Raw genomic sequence first — 14,736 nt, 5'->3', positions numbered from 1 at the left:
GTTGTTTTGATTTTCATTTCTCTAATCAATAGTGATTTAGAGCATTTCTTCATATGACTATAGATGACTTTAATTTCTTCATCTGAGAAGTGCCTGTTCATATCCTTTGACCATTTATCAATTGGGGAATGACTTGTATTCTTATAAATTTGACTTAATTCTCTATATATTTTAGAAATGAGGCCCTTATCGGAGAGACTGGTTGTAAAAATTCTTTCCCAATTTTCTACTTTCCTTCTAATCTTGGTTGCATTGGCTTTGTTTGTGCAAAAACTTTTTCAGTTCAATGTAATCAAAATTATCCATTTTGTATTTCGTAACTTATCACAAGAATAATACAATATGACAAAGTAGGATTTATTCCAGGAATGCAGGGCTGGTTCAATATTGGGAAAACTATCAGCATAATCGATCATATTAACAACAAAACTGTGAGAAACCACATCTCAATAGACGCAGAAAAAGCTTTTGATAAAATATAACACCCCTTCCTATTAAAAATACTAGAGAGCATAGGAATAAATAAAGACTTCCTTAAAATAATAAGTAGTATCTGCCTAAAATCTTCAGCAAGCATCATATGTAATGGGAACAAGCTAGAAGCATTTCCAATAAGATGGGGGGTGGTGGTGAAACGAGGATGTCCATCATCACCACTATTGTTCAATATCATACCAGAAATGTTAGCTTTAGAAAGAAAAGAAATTGAAGGTATTAGAATAGGCAAAGAAGAAACAAAGCTATCATTCTTTACAGATGATATGATGATATACTTAGAGAATCAAGTAAAAAAACTACTTGAAGGGATTATTCACACCACTTAAGGCTGTCAACACAATTGGACAAAGCCTAAGGCCTTTCTTAATTTATACATGCCCTCAGACCCATATCCAGTGCTAATAGAGGCTTTCACAGAAAAAAATATGTATGTAAGACTAAGTTTTTTATTATTGAAGTTTTCTCCATCACTATCTTAAATCTACATAATCAACCAGTGAATCAAGCCTTGATTTACAACTTTTGTCTAACTTCTGAGGTTTAAATGCTCCCTCTAAAAATTTAACAACCTCTATCTTAACTCTCTCCTAAATTTTAGTTTCATTGATTTTCTTCATGCAAATTCATTTCAAATATATATAATTGAAATTGTTGACCTTTTATTTTATGATCCTTCTATCTTTTATTTAGTTACTCTCCACCTCCTTTATCTCTAGTAATATTCACTCATGTACATCCTTCCATTTTTATTTTTATTTTTATGATGTGTGTGGCCAATTACACATTTGGAGTTTATTGTAGTTTTTGATGTAAGATGTTGGTCTAAACCTAATTTAGGCCAAATTGCATTTCAATTTCCCAATAGATTTTGTCAAATAAGGAGTTAATTCTTACCCTGGTAATTGATGTCTGTGTGTGTGTGTGTGTGTGTGTGTGTGTGTGTGTGTGTATCTGTAGGGAGGGGTGGTGTTCTCAAACAGTAACCCACTCTACTTGAATTGCTTTTGTTTTTTGCTTATCTGGAACACTGATCAGGTTTTCTTCTTTTTTTTTTTAACTAGGACCAAATCATTTTGATGATTACTATTTTCTAATAATTTTTAATATCTAGTAATGCTTGGTCCCTATTATTACTTACAAAAACTTATTTCCTTTGAGATTCTTGATCTTTTGACCCCCCAGATGAATTTCATTATTATTTTGTTGTCTTCTATAAAGTAGTACAGTTTTGTAATTTCAGTGCTAAATATGTTACTTAATTTAGGTACGATCTTTTTTATTATATTGAACATGATTCAAGAAGATAAAAGAATAGCTCTTCAATTATTTGTTTTCTTTTATTTCTGTATGAAGTGTTTTGCGATTGTCATCATGTAAACCCTGAGTATGTCTTGATAGGTTGATTTCTAGATGTTTTTTCAGCTGAGCTATCAACACAGGAAAAAACAAGTGGAAGAAGATTGTCTTGATGATATGCAGTTAGATGGAAAATTCATCAATAAAAAACTGGGGAAAAAATGAGTATGACACTGAACTAGGCCCAAGATTGAACAGGAGAAGTAGGATAAACTGGAGTCCATTTGCAAAAGTGTTCAGTACTTAGATGTAGCTCCAAGTTATCCCCTGAAACAAAGACTCATCTTTTTAACATCAGTATCGATCCAGTGATACTGCACAACTCTAAGTCATGGATTTCTAAAGGTACTGGAGAGTGGTAGAAGTGGCGCATGTAGGTTTAATATGTTACCGATGAAGAATTGCTCAGGTTTAAAGGATGTCATCACAGAGGCTTATGCGTGTCAGATGAGATAGACTGCTCATGTAGGAAGAGCAAGGAATGATAGCCTCCAGTGTTTGACTTCTGGTTGTGATGAGGCTGGGATCTGGGCCCTAGAAAGGAAACTTTCCCTCATGTCCAAATCTCTGGCATTCCCCTGAGGCTGTAATCCCATCAACTGGCCTTTCTTTGTGGACCTCCCTATGGCCCCAGGCCATTTCTGCATTCTCCCTTGGCCCTGTGGTCCAGGTCCCTGGGATTCCATTACCTCATAGACTACTTGGCCACTCCTAGATCCCTCCTACAGGCTTTCTGTATATAAGGTTCATCTTGTCTCCATTAAGATGCTCAGATTCTTAAAATCTAGCCACTGTTGAAATTCTTATAATCTAGCCACTGCCTGGATTCTTAAAATCTAACCACTGCTTAGTCATGTTCAGACTCCTTAAGAGTCTGCCCAATATGATGGATGTTCTAATAAACCTTGTCTTTGGCTGAAAGAAGGCTTGGGTCGAATTTTTTTGGGCAGGACATGCGTGTTGTGATTTTGGGGTCCCAGGACCCCTGAACCTCTAAACCGTATCATTTGTATCCTACTATTGTGTGAGTATTGGATATTCACACAAACTCATAAAATATAGAGGAAGGCCTCTCGATTCTGATTGGAGTGCTTATGGAGAGTTTATGGGGAAATTGAGTAGACTTCCATAGAATGAGAAAGCATGAGTGGATCACCAGGTTACCATTGGAGGGATTACCCTTATCACTGAGGCTACTGGTGAATACTTCATATCATTGAAGTATCAAAATAGTCAACTTATTTTATTAATTACCTACTAAAGCCAACCTCCTTTGTGGAACCAAAGAAAACACAGTCTCTATTGATGCAGTGTAAACCCAAGGAGACCTTTGCCCTTTGCCCCCGAAAAGAATTTGGCTCCCATTTGTCTACACCCCAGAAAATCCTTAAACTTTTCTTAATCTGGTCTCAAAGGGCTCCTTATTGACTCCCCTTATCTCCCTTTGAAATCCCTAGCCCCACCTTTTGATCTTAGTCAGATGCCTTTCAAACTTCTTCCTTCTTCCCTTCATTATCTATTCCCATTGTCTATTCAGTCTCTCAGACTTTCCAATTGGAATTCTCCCTAAGTCACCTCGACCCTTTTCCCAGCCCTTCCTCTGGTCACCCAAAGTTATTTTAGTATATATAAGATCCACCCTGGCCCCTATTTAAAAGGTGAGACTTTTTCATGCCCACTCATTCTTGTTCTTACGGGTGTCACCTGGCCTATATGATTTATCTCTAATAAACTGTTTCTCTGGCTGAAAGAAGACTTGGGTTGAATTCATTTAGGCAGGTCCCGCATGTTGTGACCTGGGGCCCCAGCACCCCTAAACCTCTAGACCTCATTATCTACCTTCTTGGAGGTTACTATCTAAGGGGAGAAGTAAGACACATAAGTCAATATAACAAAAGTTGGATGAAAATGTAGCAAGGAAATTTAGCATGGCTATTTTGACAAAAGAATGGAGAAAGGAAAACATAAAAGTGCCTTAAGATATTCATTCTGTGCATTGAAACCCAAATGGATTTAATCATGATAAATCTCTTCATACTATCTTTTAATGCTTTTTTTAAGCTGTCACTATTGTAAATACCCATGACAGATATCTTCTTGCTTCTGTGATTAGCAAACTAAAAAGTTCTGTCTTCTGGTACTTATGTTCTTTGGTGGATACAATAACAATTACTAGGTTGTTATAGTGAGTTTATTTGAGTATATTTTTTTTTTGCATTTTGATATTTTAAAATATGTACCTAGAGGCCTTTGGTTGATTGGCGCATGTGCATAAATGAAATAACTTACAAGAGACTGCTGGTGGTACCTTGTCCTTTTTTCCTTTGAGGCCCATGCTCTAATTTCTGAAAAGGTAGCAGCCCATTTTGTAAGACATATTCATTATTAAATTTAATTGATCCAAATATGAATAAGAAAGATATAGAGAATGAATACTTCATTGCCATTCATCCCAGTTTTTAAAACCAGCTGTCTGAAAATGTGAGTGGGTGGATTGTCCTCACAGTAGCAAACCTTGTTTGATTTTATATGGTATTTCCTTTTCATCGACTTCAGCATTTTAGATCAGGCTTTTTGCCAAGAGAGCAGTCTATTGATGGCCAAAGAGTAATCTCAAGTCAAATCTTCCATCATCTTTCATCATTTTCAATGTGACTTTGAGGTTGAGAAGATCTGATAGCCTGCAACAGTAGTGAGCCAGTGTTTAACTCTGGAATTGACCTCTCTCACATAGGGACATTGTCATAGGTGTTAAGGGAAGCTCTGGGAGGAGATGGTTAAAATCCTAAGCATACCCCTCAGCCACTATTTTAGCTTCCACAGATGCTTCAGTTTTTAAAAAAGAGAGAGCCTAGTTTTCTTTCTTCCATTAAAAAATAATTACAAACACTTAGCTCAGAGTTAATTCTGAATAGGTTGCATTCTTACTGAAATATTCATACCAAATAGAGAAGATTATAGCACAATTATGTATAGCACAAGGCATAGAATGGGTATTCAGCACGAATCTGAATGAATAAATGAAAATCTTACTGAATAACTCTGACTCTTCATCTAGTGACATAAGGCTTTATAATTTTGTTTTTAAATCTAAGGGAAATATTGAAGAGATAATTTGGATGAGTTATCTAAAATTTTGGAAAACAGAAGAATCAAAATTTGAGATTAAGGTCTCTTATCTAGGACGTATTCAAATTTACCATGGGATAATCTGAAGTATCTTAATAGTTTTGTGATGCTTATCTGTCACATTAAGTCAGTGTAGTCACTAGATGCTTATATTGCTCACAGGTAAATATGGTGGCTGTATTGAGAATCATGAATTTTGGCATTGATACCTATGTGTCCTTAGTCTAGTCATTTCGTCTCATGTCCTTAGCTTCCTCATGTGTAAAATAAAGTCTGAACTAGAGGATCTCTGCGGTACTTTCCAACCCTAAAACTTAAAATCCTCTAATGCTTATAATCGTTAGTAATCCTTATAACAACATTGGCTTATGGTAACCTTAGTTTACTGAAACTTCTGTATAAAAATAATTAAAGACAAATCCACTTGAAATGACCAACATGACCTGAAACCTAAAAAATGGATTAATGCATGAAATAATAATCACATACTATATTATATGTACATTGTGCTTGGTGCTAATATGAATAACAATGTTGTTCCCATCCTATCCATAGAGGAATATTAATTATTTCACACAGTGTTCCATTCATTTTATAAGCTGTACTGTGAATTTGATGTTGAGTAGAAAGGTTTATACTGTCACTGATCTCTAGCCTCAATATGGCCTACATATGGTATGTAAGGAAGCCTGAGAAATAGTTCTTGAAATTTTCAATATGTTGGTATTTTAATAACCACATCAGATTAGTTTCCCTGTATAATCCATCAGTGAAAAGATTATACTATTTTTGGTACAAAAGCTTGAAGGTTTTGAAACATCCAATTTCTTGTCATTATCTGCTTAGGCAACCAACCAAATGAGAGCTGAAGTTAAGGCAGCTGGGTGGCTTAGTGAATAGTTCTGGCCTTGGAGTCAGTAAGATGATTTTAAATTCTGCTCCAGGCACTCAGCTATGTGACCTTGGGCAAGTCACATAATTTCTTGCAACCTCAGTTTCCTCATCTGTAAAATGAAGATAATAATACCTACCTGATTGGGTGGTTGTAAGAATCAAATCAGATAACATATGTTAAGTGCTTCATAAACCTTAAATCACTATATAAATGCTCAGCATTATCATTAGAAAACATTAAAAATTGCTTTCAATACTAAAACCTTGCTTCAGTGACTGCCAATTATTTCTCTTCCTTCTGTCAACTTCATGGGTTTTGATAAAGGTGAAGTTGTTACTGCCTTTCATTATCACTCTTAGGAAAGATTTCATTGGAGGTAGCCCAAGATGCAGTTGTGAGACTGCATCTGTTTGCTGATTCTAGGTGCCTTTTTCTTTGTAGCCTCAACACACTTACCTCAATGCCTGGCACATAGTAAGTGTTTAATAAAAGCTTGTTGATTGATTGATTGAACCTTGGCAGCTGATATCATGAACTGTAGTGCTGAAATACTGTGCTGTTCCAGCTACTTCCAGGGCATCTGGAAATGATTGACGTGGGATGTCAAGGTTTAGAGGCAATGAGGTGAAATGTTGCATGATGAATATTGGAAGCCAGACGATAATATGGTGTTTACAGTGATAAAAAGGAAAAAGAACCACCCATTCAACCTTGCTACCTGAACAGCAAACAAAGTACTTTTTTTTTGAGCTAGAAAATTGTTCTTTTGACAGTCCACCAGAAGCATTTCCACTCAGAATCCTTACTAAAGGACATGTTTTTGCTCATAATTTGTCATTTTAAAGGTTTATATTGGATTGGCATTTCCTCCTTCAGAAGCTTTCTTCTTCCAACATTGATTTTGAAGCTATAATTTTCCAGTATAAGGTACCTATCACAGCATTCTTTAGTATCCATATAATTAGGAATAATCTATTTGATTATTTTCACATAAATAGATCATTTGAAATATTTTTTACTTATGAACATAAAGAACCTTTCAATTACATCTCAATTTTAAATCTTCATTTAAAAAAATCACAGGGAAAACTAGTCCAAAGATAATATAGATCACAGTTCTGTATCATTATAGGTAGAGATGATAATTCTCTTAACATTTCAAAGATGATAGGCCTTATGAATTTGTTTGCACGTGCCAGATTCTTTGCATATAAGTGTTGTTTAAAAGAATAACAGTTATGACTAGCCATAGAAGTGTCAAATCCTAAACAATTTTAAAGAAATGAAACATTAATTCCAAAAGTCAGAATTTTTTAAATGGTTGGAAACTGAAACTATTAAGTTTCAAATGAAAACCTTCATAGATTCCAGGATGGAGTAAGAATAAATTATATTTTTATTGGGGTATGATTTTGTTAATGAAATCTTTCCCTTTTAAATAAAAATCACCAGGCTAGTATAAAATTTGCTTATCTGGAAATATCTGAGATATATTCAGACAGATCTTTCAAGAGAAGGTAATTTCTGGAATTCCTTCTAGCTCCCTATTTTGATGATTATAGGAAAAGGGACTGGACCTGTGTTTTAATATAGAGAACTTCTGGATGAAGAAATTCCATTTACCAATCGATGCAGTTTGTCAGTTTCTCTGCAACTTATTTTTGAAAGAGAGACCTAGAATGTTAAGAGGGTCATACAGACAAGATATGATAGTGATGAGTTTATCATAATGACTTGCTTGATTGAGCAGACATTTATTAACTGACATCCATGACATTATACTAGGCACTAGGCATGTGAAGATGCAAAAGGGCAGAGTCCCTTACTTCAAAGAGATTGCATTCTTCTAAAGATATTGCAGATTATCAGAATGCAGGACTTTGTTTCATTGACCATCCTCACCTATGTTGATCGCTCCTACCCTAAAGTAATAGGGCTTATTGTCCATACTTTGATTTATGAACTGATCATATACTTCCTTATCACATGTAAGCTCTCCTATACCATTGTTTTATAACTTTGTTAACTTTATATTCCCATTTATTCTGTACCCCACCCTCATCACATTCTCTTTTCCCGAGGGCTTAGAAACCTTGTGGTAGAAAGGCAACTTTGTGTGGTTGAAGAAGGGGCCTGAAAGCATGAAGCCTGAACCAGACACGAGTTCCTATTCTAGCACTTTAAAGATGTCCGACAATGGACAAGATGTTGGGCTTCTCTAGGCCTCAGTTTACTTGTCTAGTAAATGATGATAATAATAATAATACCTGCAATAGTCTTGTTGAAAGGTTCAAACAAGGTGTTGTATGTAAAGCAATTTGCAAACTGAAATACTTTGTTAATGTCCATTGTTATTTCTTCTTTTCTTCTTCCTCGTCCTCCTCTTTTTTCTCCTCTTCCTACCCTTCCTCCTTCTTTTCTTCTTTTTCTTTTCCTCTTCCTCTTCTTCCTCCTCTTCTTCCTCCTCTTTTTTTTTCTTGATGAAAACCTGAAGAAGTGACTGAGAATGGTTCTGGTACATTGATAGAATGCTGTAATGTGTCAAAATTAAGTAATTTATAAGTTAATAGTTGATAAACATGTCTGAGTTATAAGTTCAAAGTTATTTTTTATAAAACTTTTAATGTTAATATACAGATACAGTTCCTATCCTATAAAAGAAAAGCTCTTTATATGTCTTCTTTACCTGACTACTCATTTTCAAAGAAATCAATAAGGAGAGGGAGAAATAAAAACTTCCCCCCTAGAAATACTTTCCTTGATGGTATTTGATAGTAAAACTGCTCAACTTCACTGGAAATAAATATAAAAACCAAACCTCTAGAAACAATAATCTGCCTCCAGTATATGTCAAGGTGAGAAGACTAGAAAACCTTCCAAAGGTCAGACAGTACTGAAAATTTTTCTTTGAGGATAAATTCCTTTAAAAATAAGAAACCTTTGAAAAAAAGGAAAAGGTTAAATTTGATAGAAGATTAATTTACAAACAACTCATCTTGAAAGTTTGTGTAATTAGAGTTATTAAAAATATATGTCTGCAGTTACCCTATTTGACTGCTGTGTCATGGCACTTGGACAAACCCTACTGTGCGTGTGTGTGTGTGTGTGTGTGTGTGTGTGTGTGTGTGTGTGTGTAGACAATTTCTACAGGTGGTCCAGATATCACAATTGATAAAGTCACCCTTTAGCACGTAATTTTTCAAGTGTAAGTGACTGTTCTAATATTTTGAGAGCTAATATACTTCATACATGAGATTCTTCAATGTTTCAGAGTGGCGATGGAGTGTGCGGGTATGAGGAAGAGATGATTAGAGGGTGGAGAGTGAAGAGAAGTGGGGGGGATTGGGACTTTCCTGAAATAGGGCACTGGGAGAAGCAGTTACCAGTCGGGACGGTGTGGTGCTGTGGCAGAGTTGTCTCCATGCTTACAAGTCAGTTGATGAGACTATGGAGGAGGTGGTAAACGTTGTGTTGAGAGTTGTTCATGTTCTCTTGGTCATATTTTTTTGTACAAATTAATAAATATATACTACTTACTAAATAGCGTGAATATGTACTCCTTGAAGCCAGGGAAAGTTTCTTTTTTGTCCTTGTCTCTCCAGTGCCTATCACAGAGTAGAGTAAATGATTGTTGATTGATTATTGAATGCTGAAAATCTAACATAACAGAATACACTTGCTACACTGGTGAACTTCCAACTTCACGGGTGTGGGTTCTTCTCCCATCAGTGCACACAGTGCTGGTTCAAGGTATTGGTGGCCTTAGATCTTGGGCACTTTTTCAGCAAGCTTGTGAATTAGTTCTTCAGTGCCCTCACAATTATGTTGTCATCTCCAGTGTAAATCGTCTCTTTGAAAACTTGGTCTCACCCAACTGCTTTACCGTCTGGATTCTGTTTTGTACCATTTTTAATTCATCTGTAAGCACAACCAGAATTCTGACATTTTTGTTGTTGAACAGTTGTTTCCAACTTTTCATGACCCCATGGTTTTCTTGGCAAAAATACTGGAGTGGGTTGCCATTTCCATCGCCAGCTCATTTTACAGATGAGGAACTGAGGCAAATAGTGTTAAGTGACTTGGCCAGAGTCACACAGCTAGTAAGTGTCTGAGGCCAGATTTGAACTCCTGAAGATGAATCTTCCTAATTTCAGGCCCAGCACTCTATTCACTGTACCACCTAACTGCCCTACTCTGAAACTCTGATGTTAGGGTCTAAATATAATGATTCCATTTTCCTTGGTAGTAAAAGGTGTTTGTTTAAAAAAAAAACTGTTGCAAATCATTTCTGTCATTATTCTATTAAGTTTTTATCCTTCCATTTTCATAGTTAGATGCCCTAGAGATAATTTTGTTTAGCTAGGCCTTCCACCAAGCTTTCTGATTTTTACCTCCATGGCTTCTCCCAATTTTTTGTAGAGATATTGCTTATATTCTTCCATTATTCATCACAGTAATAGTTTGCAAATAAATTTACATTCAAAACCAGTTCATATTCCAACCAGATATGACCCTAAGTTTCCATATATCTCCACTTGGCGATTAATCAAGTATTTGTTAAGTTCATTGGAAGAATTAATTAAACTTATTTATTAAAGTATGTAATTTGTGACTGTAAGATTTCTTATATCTGCATTCTATTTTATCATCAAAACTAAACATATACATATGTATATGTATACATTTGCATCTATATGCATGTGTATATATTTAATTCTCATTTCAACTGGTTAGTTTGTAGTATTTCTCAGATATGTGTGTATGTATGCATATACATATATGTTATAGATCATTTCAAGTCAACAAGCATTTATTAAGCACTCACTATATGCCAGACAGTGTGTTAAGCACTGGATATAAAAAGAAAGACAAAAAGACAGGCCATGCTCTCAAGGAGCTAATAGTCTAATGGGGAAAATAGTGACATACAAGCAAGCTATATACATGATCAATTTGAAAAGCCTAGCTCTAGGGGGAATCAGAAAAAGCTTCTTATAGAAGTTGTGACTTGAAAAAAGCCGAAGAGGAGGCCAGGAGATGGTGATGAAAAAGGAAAGAACTCCAGACATTGAGAGTAGCCAGTGAACCTGCTCAGAATTGGGAGATAGAATGTCTTATTTGTGAAACAGTGAGGAGGCCAGTGTCGTGGGTTGCAGAGTGGGTAATATAGGTAAGGTGTAAGAAGACTGGACAGTCCTAGCTTATGAAGGGCAGGCTTTGAACACCAAACAAAAGATTTTCTATTTCATCCCAAGGGTAATCGGGAGCCAGTGAAGATTATTGAATAAAAGGGATAAAAATTGTCCAATCTGTGCTTTAGGAAGGGTAATTTGATAACTGAGTAGAGAATGTACTAGAGAGGCAAAAGGCTTTAAGGAGAAAGACCAACCAAAAGGGTAATGTAGTGGTTGGTGTGTGAGGTGATAAGGGAGTAGAAAAGGGTGATAATGACAAATATTGGGGAAAGAAGGGGAAATAGACAAGAGATCTGTTTAGGTAAAATCAATAGTTCATGGCAATAGAATGGATTATGGAGGATTGGAGAAAGTGGCGAGTTAGGGAAAACACCTAGTTGTAAGCCCAGGTCACTGGAAGGATGGTTGTGCTTTTGACAATAATAGGGAAGTTCAGAGGAGGAGAGGTTTTTAGAGGGAAAGATAATTTTCAATTCAGGTTTGGATATGTTGAGTTTAAGTTATGAATAAGATATCCAGTTTGGGATATTTGAATATAGAGGTTAGGAAAAGATAAGTAGATAGAGAATCATCAGTGTAGAACTTATTATTGAATACATGGGCACTTGTGAGATTACCAAATGAAATAAAACAGAGAAGGAAGAGAAGCAGGCTCAGGGCAGAGCCCTGGGGGTCACCCATCATTAGTAGGCTTCTTTTAGATGCCTACTTTTAGATGAAGACCCAACAAAGGAGACCATGATTCTATGTAGGCACATATATAATATGTTTATATATACTTATTTTTATATATTACATATTTTTTGCATAAATATATATTTGTAATATCTCTCATATCATCTACATATATGTGAATGCAAATATGTAAGGCATCTATTTTTACTTTATGGACACATACATATCTATCTATGTGTGTGTGTGTGTATATCAGAGAAATGAAGCAATAGACAAAAAGTTGGGCCCAGAATTAAGCAGAAAAGGGGGCTGAATTCCCTTCAAGAAAATGTAATGTTCCTTTAATGGCCCCAAACTTTTCACTTGAACAAAGGCCCGTCTTTTGAAAACTAATACTCTGCTAGCTGTTCTATGACTGTTGCTCATTAACTCTCCAATATCCAAAAAATTAAATATGAATATCATTCAGAGAGTGATGGACAGATAGAGAGTGGTTGTAGTGGGGCTGCAACATATGAAAAATAAGGAGCTACAGAATTAGAGTAATGGCTGTGTCAGTCTGCATCAAATTTCATCCCCATTAATTCCCTAAAGTCTTAGGAGGGAACTTTGACAAGAGTCAAAACATAAGATAAAAAATATATATTAAAGATGAGTTATTCACATGCAAAGCATCAGCACTGGAAAAGCCCTTGTACTCCACTGATATTTTTGCAGTGTCAAGAAAAAGTAAAGCATCCAGCACATTGGACCAATACCACACAGGCTTCCCTGTAGAAAACTAATGGGAATGTGGTAATGAGAATTGCATGAGTCCGATTGGCACAGATAGGTTGTAGCCTCAATCATTGATGGGAATATTCACACTCAGATCTTGGAATCATTTGAATATGGGGATAAAGATAGGTAGCAATTCTTTCATTTTAGGATCAGTCCCTAGGGAGGAAATTTCCTCTACCAATGCCAGTCAGTACTGGCTACAACAACTGACAGTCTGTGAGTGAGAAATTAAGTAATTTCTTCGGTGTCACACAGACACTGTGTGTCCGAGGCTGGACTAGAAACTAGGTCTTCATAATTCTAGTATCATCTCTCTACTCACTACACCATGCTGCCTCCTAGTTTCTCGATGTTGCATAAAACTACAATATACAAGTTTGAAAGCAAAAATCTTATTCTAATAAAACTTGCCACTTCCTACCTGAGACCTTTTCTGACCCATAGCCCCAGCTGCTAGTATCCCTCCCTTACCTACTTGGGAAATAATATGTACCTTTGTAAGGAAATATCATTTACCTATTCTTGATAGAATGAGGGCATATGCTCCCTGAGGCCAGGGACCGCTCTGCTTGATTTTTGTCTTTTTCTCTTGACACTTAGCAACTGGTTGCTAAATGTGTCTTGGATGACTGATATTGAAAATCTAAGATTGAAAAGTACACTTGGCAAACTCATGGATATGCTACTTCATTAGTGTGACTCCTTCTCCAACCAGTGCAGGTCCCTCAGTTCCTCATCCGTGGAAGAAATTTTTGAATGTGGTTTTCCATGACTTCTCCACAGAGAATGAAACTAGTGCGCTCTTCTTGTCTCACTCATTCATTTCTTTTGTTCTTTTAGTAACTCGGTCTGATCCGTGAACATCTTGCACTGCCCTCTTCCTCTCTAATCCTACTCTCATTCCTCATTGTGATTTGGAGGTAATCCCAGGCTTTCCAATTGCCAGTGAGCAGTTGGTAATTGGCAAACTCCAGTAGGCAAACTACGAAAGCTCTGACCAAATAAAAAAGGTCTTAAGTTCCATACTTGCAGGTAGGTGGTTAGAGGACCAGTCTAGGTTAAATGTAGAATGGTGAATTACTACAAGGTGGACCATGAGGTGATGAATGTGAGGGGAAGAGATGGGCACAGTATCCCATGCACAATGCACATGTGGTACATGTGGAATTAATAACATAGACATTACTTTCCATCTCATGCTATTTCACAGATCTTTTCATTTGAGATGATTCTCAAAGGACTCTTGTTTTTTCCACTTCCAAAATTCCAACCCCTCTAATTTCTGAATTATTTTATTTAATTCATGCCATTCTGCTTCATGAAATTAACTTGCAATTAGCCAGCTTATGCAAACATTATTTTACCTCTTAAAAAAACTTGAATCATATTCAAAACTAATTATAAAAAATGAAAGAACATGAGATTTTAGAGAGCTTGATCCTTTAGTTGGTACTGAACAGTGACATTAAATGTATTTATTGATAGTTTCTTTTGAGTTTTAAAAGTTTCTTCTTACTAGTTTGACACAGACTCTCCCTAAATTCTATAGATGTGGTTTAGTCTGGCTTTAAGCTCCATTATTATTATTATTTTTATTTTGGTTAAGTGAATCTTGTGTGGCAATCCCCAAGTAGTACTGCATCATTACCCGGCAGATAAACAAATGCTTTACTTTCAGCGATCAAGTGATTTGAAAAGTGTTGAGCTAGAAAAAAGTTAAAAAGTTGATCCAGTAGAGAGGAGCAAATGAAATAAGGTGTACCATTATAATTGACAAAAAGGAAACATAAGATTCAAATCTCTTTTTTAAAAATAAATTTGAAAAACAAAATTTCTGTTGGGACAAAATAATGTAATGGGAAGGGAAGGAAGGTCCAAAACAAATTAAAGTTTCTTGAAGCAATCTGATGGGTTCATTCTGAATAGGATGGTTTTATCATTAAATACAAGAAGGTAAAGTCCATCCCCTTAAAACAAGAGCCCTACACCATACTCTGTCATAGCCACACACAGTAATGCTCCTAGGATTACTGTAGAAAACATTCAAATAACATTGGAAGTCATGCTGCTCTAATCAAATTTAGATCCTCTACCCTACATGAATTTCAGAAATCAACTCATTTCAACGTAACCATAGTAAACATTAAAAGAGGTCCCTTTCAAAATCTTGGTTTTTATTTTTTAAATCATTTAAATATCTGAGTATGA

The 14,736-nt window shown here is 35.8% G+C and overlaps 1 protein-coding gene across 1 annotated transcript in view; it reads left to right on the top strand.

Moving 5' to 3' along the window:
* The window catches only part of CNTN3 (contactin 3), a 426,853-nt gene that overhangs the window by 374,669 nt on the left and 37,448 nt on the right, over positions 1-14,736 (top strand). The window lies entirely within an intron of this gene.

Source organism: Vombatus ursinus, unplaced genomic scaffold, assembly GCF_900497805.2.
Source record: "Vombatus ursinus unplaced genomic scaffold, bare-nosed wombat genome assembly UNPS02014773.1, whole genome shotgun sequence".
Lineage (NCBI taxonomy): Eukaryota > Metazoa > Chordata > Mammalia > Diprotodontia > Vombatidae > Vombatus > Vombatus ursinus.
Note: the sequence above shows the minus strand (reverse complement) of the source record. Positions and strands in the feature narration are given on the sequence as shown.